Below are 6,431 nucleotides of genomic sequence, written 5' to 3'. Positions count from 1 at the left end.
TTTCTGTGCAAAACCAACAGGAGTTCACTTGAATGAGCCCTGGCTTGTTTTCTGCCGCAGAACTGTGGCATCACTGTAAATAATTTCATTCTTTCCTTTTTATAACTTTCTTAAAAAATATTTTTCAGTGCTTTGCTTGCATGTGTCTGTGTGCTGTGCTTACCAAGGCCAGAAGAAAGGAGGAGATGACTGGGACTAGAGTTACAACAAATGGTTAGCTTCTGTGTGGGTTCTGGGAGTGTAACCTGGGTCCTCTATTAAAACACCCAGCACTCTTAATTTCAGAGATGTCAATCTAGCTCCTTTTTATTTAAAATTTATTTTCATAAATTTTTAAGTGAAAGATATTACATAACATTCCCCTTTTATCTCTTCATTCCATCCCTTTTCAAATCCTTTCCAAATTCTCCTTTTTTAAGTGAGGATGAATAAGTATGCTGAAATACATTAATACAATCCGCTGCATCCATATTTGTTGGCTTTATATATATATGGATAATGGGCTGACCATGTTGTATTGGCTAAATAATTAGGGAGCTATTCTTTGTCTGAAGTTAATTCTCCCAGGAGAATTCTACTTTTTAATCAGCATCTGGTATCTGACCCTGACTTGGCTACCTTGGACAGGAAACATAATCAAGAATAGAAAACATAAGTTGGAAAATACCTTACCAGTTAAGAGCACTGAAGATTCTTTCAGAGCCATCCAGCTTTCATTCCCAGTACATACAGAGAGTCACTATTATCTCCAACTCCAGTATCAGGAGTCCTGACACCATCTCCTTGCTTCCCTGTACAAAATAAGAAGAGGAGTCTTCGACCATAAAAATTGTTTTCCTAGCTGAGAGTAGTAGTGCATTCTTTTACTGCCAGCAAACTGGGCACAGAGGCAAGAAGATCATTGTGAGTTTTAAAGCCTGTGCCACAGTCTACACAAATACACATGCACAGAGAGAGAGAGAGAGAGAGAGAGAGAGAGAGAGAGAGAGAGAGAGAGAGAGAACTAAATTACATACAAGAAAAGGAGCTTTGGAAAATTAGAACAACACAATACCTCTTAAATTCATTTGAAGTGTCTGTCACTGGTGCCCATAAAATCATTTTCAAAAATAAACATGGCCAAGCATGAGAGCACATTCCATTAATTCCAGTCACTGGGAGAAACTGAACATTTGTCAGTGGCCACCACCTTATCATGTGACCTGAACTGCCCATTGTCAGCTGGGTGTTATCCAACACACCAAGTCATAAAGTCAGACATGCACCGCTACTGTGGGATTGTCTTTTTGTATTCTGTGAATATGTGTTGCTTCCATTGGTTAATAAAGAAGCTGCCATGGCCTTTGACAAGGCAAAACAGAATGAAGTGGGTAATCCAAGAGAGATACAGGAAGAAAGGCAGAGTAAGAGGAGATGCTGCAACATATAACAGCTGTGGTAGTGGTGCACACTTGTAATCCCAGCACTTCTTGAAACATGGAAGAAGGATCAGAAGTACAAGGATTAAATGAGGTCAAGGTCACTATGGGCTACCTGAGAGCCTGTTGCAAAAAAAACTCAACTAAATACACAATAGCAATAAAGTCTAACAGGGACAAGATCAACCAGATTTCCTATAATGGAGGCAAAAATTGAGGGAATGTAGCAAAAGCTTAGCAAGTAACAACAGTGATTACTTTATTGGGGACCTGGGGTTGATTTCTAGCATTGACATGGAAGCTCATAGTCATCTTTAATTCCAGTTGCAGGGAATCTGACATCCACTTCTGGCTTTGATAGGTACCAGAAATACAAGTGGTACACAGACATACATGTAGGCAAACTACAAACACAGGAAACCTTAAATTAAAGCTATTATCTTCTAGTAAGAAATGTGCTAAGAAAAAAAGTGGGTCAGGAGTGGCTACATATTGTCTGGATTATAAACATAAAAAGGCAATAGTGTAAAAACAAGAACTAGGATTGCATACACAATTTTAGTAGGCTGGAGTACAGACAAGTAGCACTCTTGGATTCTGGTTGTGCATAATTTTTTGTTCACCTCCTTCTTAACCCAGGGCCCCTACATTCACAGAAAACACCAAACTATTCTAAAAGCCACACTGGAAAAACAGGTTTATCACTGTGATAAAGCAAGGCACTGAGTTCCCCTACAAGGAACATAACCTGTTCTCAGTGGCCTACAAGAATATACTCTGGGAGTGTAGGAAAACTTTATTCCTTAATTTGTATTTGTCTGGACCATTCTGGGACACTGTTTCTGTTATAGAAAAGTAATAGTAGCAACACTTAAATATACATAATGCCTCCATACTACCATAGGACTGAAAATGTGTCCTGAATTTAAGTAATCTGAACTCAAAAATCCTAACTAACTTCTGATTGAAGAATAAAAAAAAATCTAGCCCAGTGATTATTAACTTGAAAGCAAGAGCTGCATTTGTTAGATGATTTCACATTTGCTGCAACACACAATTATTTAAGAAGACATTTATGAGGGGAGAAAATAACTGGAAAATAAATGATAGTTTATTGGTCACACAAACTGTAATCCCAGCTCTTGGAAGGTAGTAGGATTAACCCAAGAAAAAGACTAACATGATCTGTATTGATGAATTCCAGGAAAGTTACCCAACAAAACAAGCTCAGATATATTGATTAATTCATTATTTATAATTTTAAAAACAAGCTAAATATAATTTAGCTACAATTTTTTTAGACTTTGTGACAAAATGAAAGACAATTCCTTACACAGTCTCAATATTATCCACAAGAAAAACATGAGTCTTTGTTCAAAGACAAAATTTATGAAACAAAAAGCCTTAATAACTGAGAAATGAAGTCATCTAATAGCAAAATTTTCTACTATAAGAAATGTAGAGGAAGTAAAATCTCATACAAAAGATTTACTAAGCAAAGAGCTTTATCTATTTACTGAGATCATACTAAAAAAATGTTCAAACATCACACAAGTATTTCTAAGGAAGAAAGCAGCTCAGTGGAAGAGCTACTGCCTAGTAAGAGCCCTGCCTGGGTTTCACTCCATGATGAAATTTTCTACAATAATAAATCTTAGATATAAAAAAATCATATTTCTAAGAGCAAATAAGCTTTTTAAAAGAAAAGCTGAGTGATAATGATGATTTAGAACTAATTTGTGAATACATGGGTCACAAAGGTCAAACAGCAAACAAAAATCAAGCAGATGTGAATGAAAAGCAAAGATTTCTTCAACTCTGAACCAAAACCTGTGCAGTATCAAAAAAGGAGCAACATTTTCACAATTTACATGTTTAAATCATAACCTGGGCAGTGACTTGTGTGGGCCTAAGAGCTACAAGAAAAGGCCATCCTCTCATGAATACGGAATTAAAAGCTACCTCAGCCTACTAAAGACTAGGTCACAAAATAAGTAAGTCTGGCCCAAAATTGTTAGCCCCCTGGTATTACTCTGCTTTTTCAAAGTACAACCTACATTGACATTTAGTGGTCATATAAAGAATATCTCAGCCAGATGTGGCAGTATAGACTTTAATCCCAGAACTCTGGAGTTCAAGGCAAGCAGATCTCTGAGCTTTAAGCCAGCCTGCTCTACTCAGCAATGCCAGATCCATCAAGGACACATACTGAGACTGTTTCAAAGAACCTAAATGAAGGCCAGGCATGCTGGTGTAAGCTTTTATTCCCAGAACTTGTGAGTCAGAGGCAGGAGGATCTTTGTGTAAGTTCAAGGCCAGCCAGATTTTTATGAAAGTTCCAAGACAGCCAGTGCTACTGAAACAGAATGTGTCAAAAATGAAACCAAATCCAAACAAAGTGTACTTTTATTAGATCAAAATATAAAACCCTTTATTACTTAAGCTTCAAGAGTCTTTAAAATTTCAGTGTCTCCAAGAGTAACAGCCATTTTTTTAGGACTAATTTATTTTTAACATTTAAAAGTATTTTTCCATCTTACATACCAACCACAGTTTCCTGTTCCTCCTCTCAACCTCCTCACCGCACCTTTACCCACCCGATCCCATCCACTCCTCAGAGAGGGCAAGGCCTCCAATGCAGCTTTGTCAAAGTCTGGCATATCAAACTGAGGCAGGACCAAGCCCTCAACCCCTCTGCATCGTGGCTGAGCAAGGTATCCCTCCCTCCTTAGGCAAAGTGCTCCAAAATGTCTGCTCATGCAATAGGGATAAATCTTGGTCCCACCTTCAGAGGTGCCACACACTACAGAAGACTCACAACTGTCAGCCATATTTTGAGGATCTAAAATTTGGTCTTATTGAGGTTCTCCAGCTGTCAGTCCAAAGTCCTTGAGCTCCCACTAGCTCAGGTTAGCTGTATCTTTGGGTTTCCCCATCATGATCTTCTCATGTAATCCCACCTCGCTCTCTTTGACTGGACTCCAGGAGCTCAGCCCATTGCTTAGCTATGAATCTCTGCACCTGTTTCCATCATTTACAGTCACAGCCTCATGTGGTACTGATAAAGAATCAAAATGATTCTTCTAAACCACTAATTTTAAATGTAAAAATATTTTATGCAACTTCTTCGCATAGTAGCCAAAGTATTCCAAGTACCACACTTGGCAAATATTTATGTTATGGCTACCAGGAATGACTACTTTTGTAAGGTAAGACCTTGTCAGAACATGCTGTTATGTCATACAAATAAAAAATAACAAACCAAAGGAAAACATCCAGTTCTGTGTAAATTTATTCAACACATATCTGAAGAGTTCTTTAAATACAAACTGTTTTTAAAAGTTTCTTTGTGGGTGTATGTGTGTATATGTGTCTGTGCATATCTCTTAATGTGAAGTGTGTGTATTTGTGCATGTGTTTGTGTGTATGGGTTTGTGTGGTGTGTGTGGTTTATGTGATCTTTGTCTCTGTTTATATTTGTGTGTCTTTATGTTTGTGCACGTATTTGTATGTGTGTGTTTTTATGTTTGTATGTATAGTTTATGTTTGAGTGCAGTGTGTTTATTTTTGTGTGGTGTGCATGTTTATATCTATATTATACATGTATTTATGTATGTGTGTGTATATGTGTGAAAGAGAGGAGTGTGTGTGATGTGGGTATCTGTTTGATGTGTAGTGCACATGCATGCCAGAACTCATATACAGTGGCCCATGAACAAGTTTGAGGACTTGGTTCTCTCTATCATGAGTTCCCAGGAATGAGCTTATTGCACTTGTACAGCAACGTGCTTTGACTTATGAGTCATCTCAAGATCTCACTAATACATGTAAATAAACTTTATAAAATAATTGCTGGCACCTAAAGTCAGTGCAAATATACTGTCTTGTGTGATTGCTTTTTGAACAAACAAGAACTAACTCAGGTTTACTACTGAACCATCTTAGGTGAATTTCATGATTGGGAAGATTTTAGTGATTAACATTATTTTATCTAAAGCAATAGTGGCTACAATTATCCAAATTCCCTATATCCACTGGTCTATGAAGCTGTTAACACCAGTTTGAAACTTCTCTAGTGCTAAACATTAGATAGATACCTTTGTCACAGGACAAAGTTGGCACCTGTAGATATACAAATTATAATACCATCCATTAGTATAGGTAGGTGATGGGGAAGTCCTTAAACTTTTTTTTGTTTTGTTTTGTTTTTCGAGACAGGGTTTCTCTGTGTAGCTTTGCGCCTTTCCTGGGACTCACTTGGTAGCCCAGGCTGGCCTCGAACTCACAGAGATCCACCTGCCTCTGCCTCCCAAGGGCTGGGATTAAAGGCATGCGCCACCACTGCCCGGCCAAGTCCTTAAACTTTAAAATATATAGAATACATGTACTAGCATGTAATCACCTAGTGTGAAGATTCCTCATTACGCTAACTTGAGAGTTCCTACTTCTCTGAAACTCTCTAGGGCTGTAAATTGCAAATACTAACATTAAATAATCCTTATTTAAAATTCCATTTTCTAGGATCCATCTCTTAAATTGTGTGAGTCAGAGAAACTCAGATGGTGTTGAGTAAGCTGGAGTAAGCTCTTCTTGCAAACCTGACAAGCAGGAAAACTTGGTTATCATTATCTTAAACTCATTGAGTATTTGTTTTTAAATTCCCCATATCATTCCCTCATTGTGTGAATGGCACAATGGATGTGAACAAATGCCCTCAGTCTCTGTGGACTCTCTTATATAGCTCTATTGGCTGAACCACTTTCCTGTCTAACCCTACAAGAAACAGTAAACTCAGACCTTCTGATTTAACACTAAACATTTATTATTAATAGAATCACATGATATATAACCCCAGCATTCAGAAGCTGGGAGGAAATATGTCATGAATCACTGTCCTCTCTTTGCTAGAAAACAAAACTAGAAAATAATTCTATTCAAGATGTCAAGGACAGACCTAACAATTTCAACTCCTTTGCAGTCAGAAAATCACATTTTAGGTACCTATTTTTTTTT

Source organism: Peromyscus eremicus, unplaced genomic scaffold (assembly GCF_949786415.1).
Source record: "Peromyscus eremicus unplaced genomic scaffold, PerEre_H2_v1 PerEre#2#unplaced_115, whole genome shotgun sequence".
Lineage (NCBI taxonomy): Eukaryota > Metazoa > Chordata > Mammalia > Rodentia > Cricetidae > Peromyscus > Peromyscus eremicus.
This window is presented reverse-complemented; position numbering follows the sequence as displayed.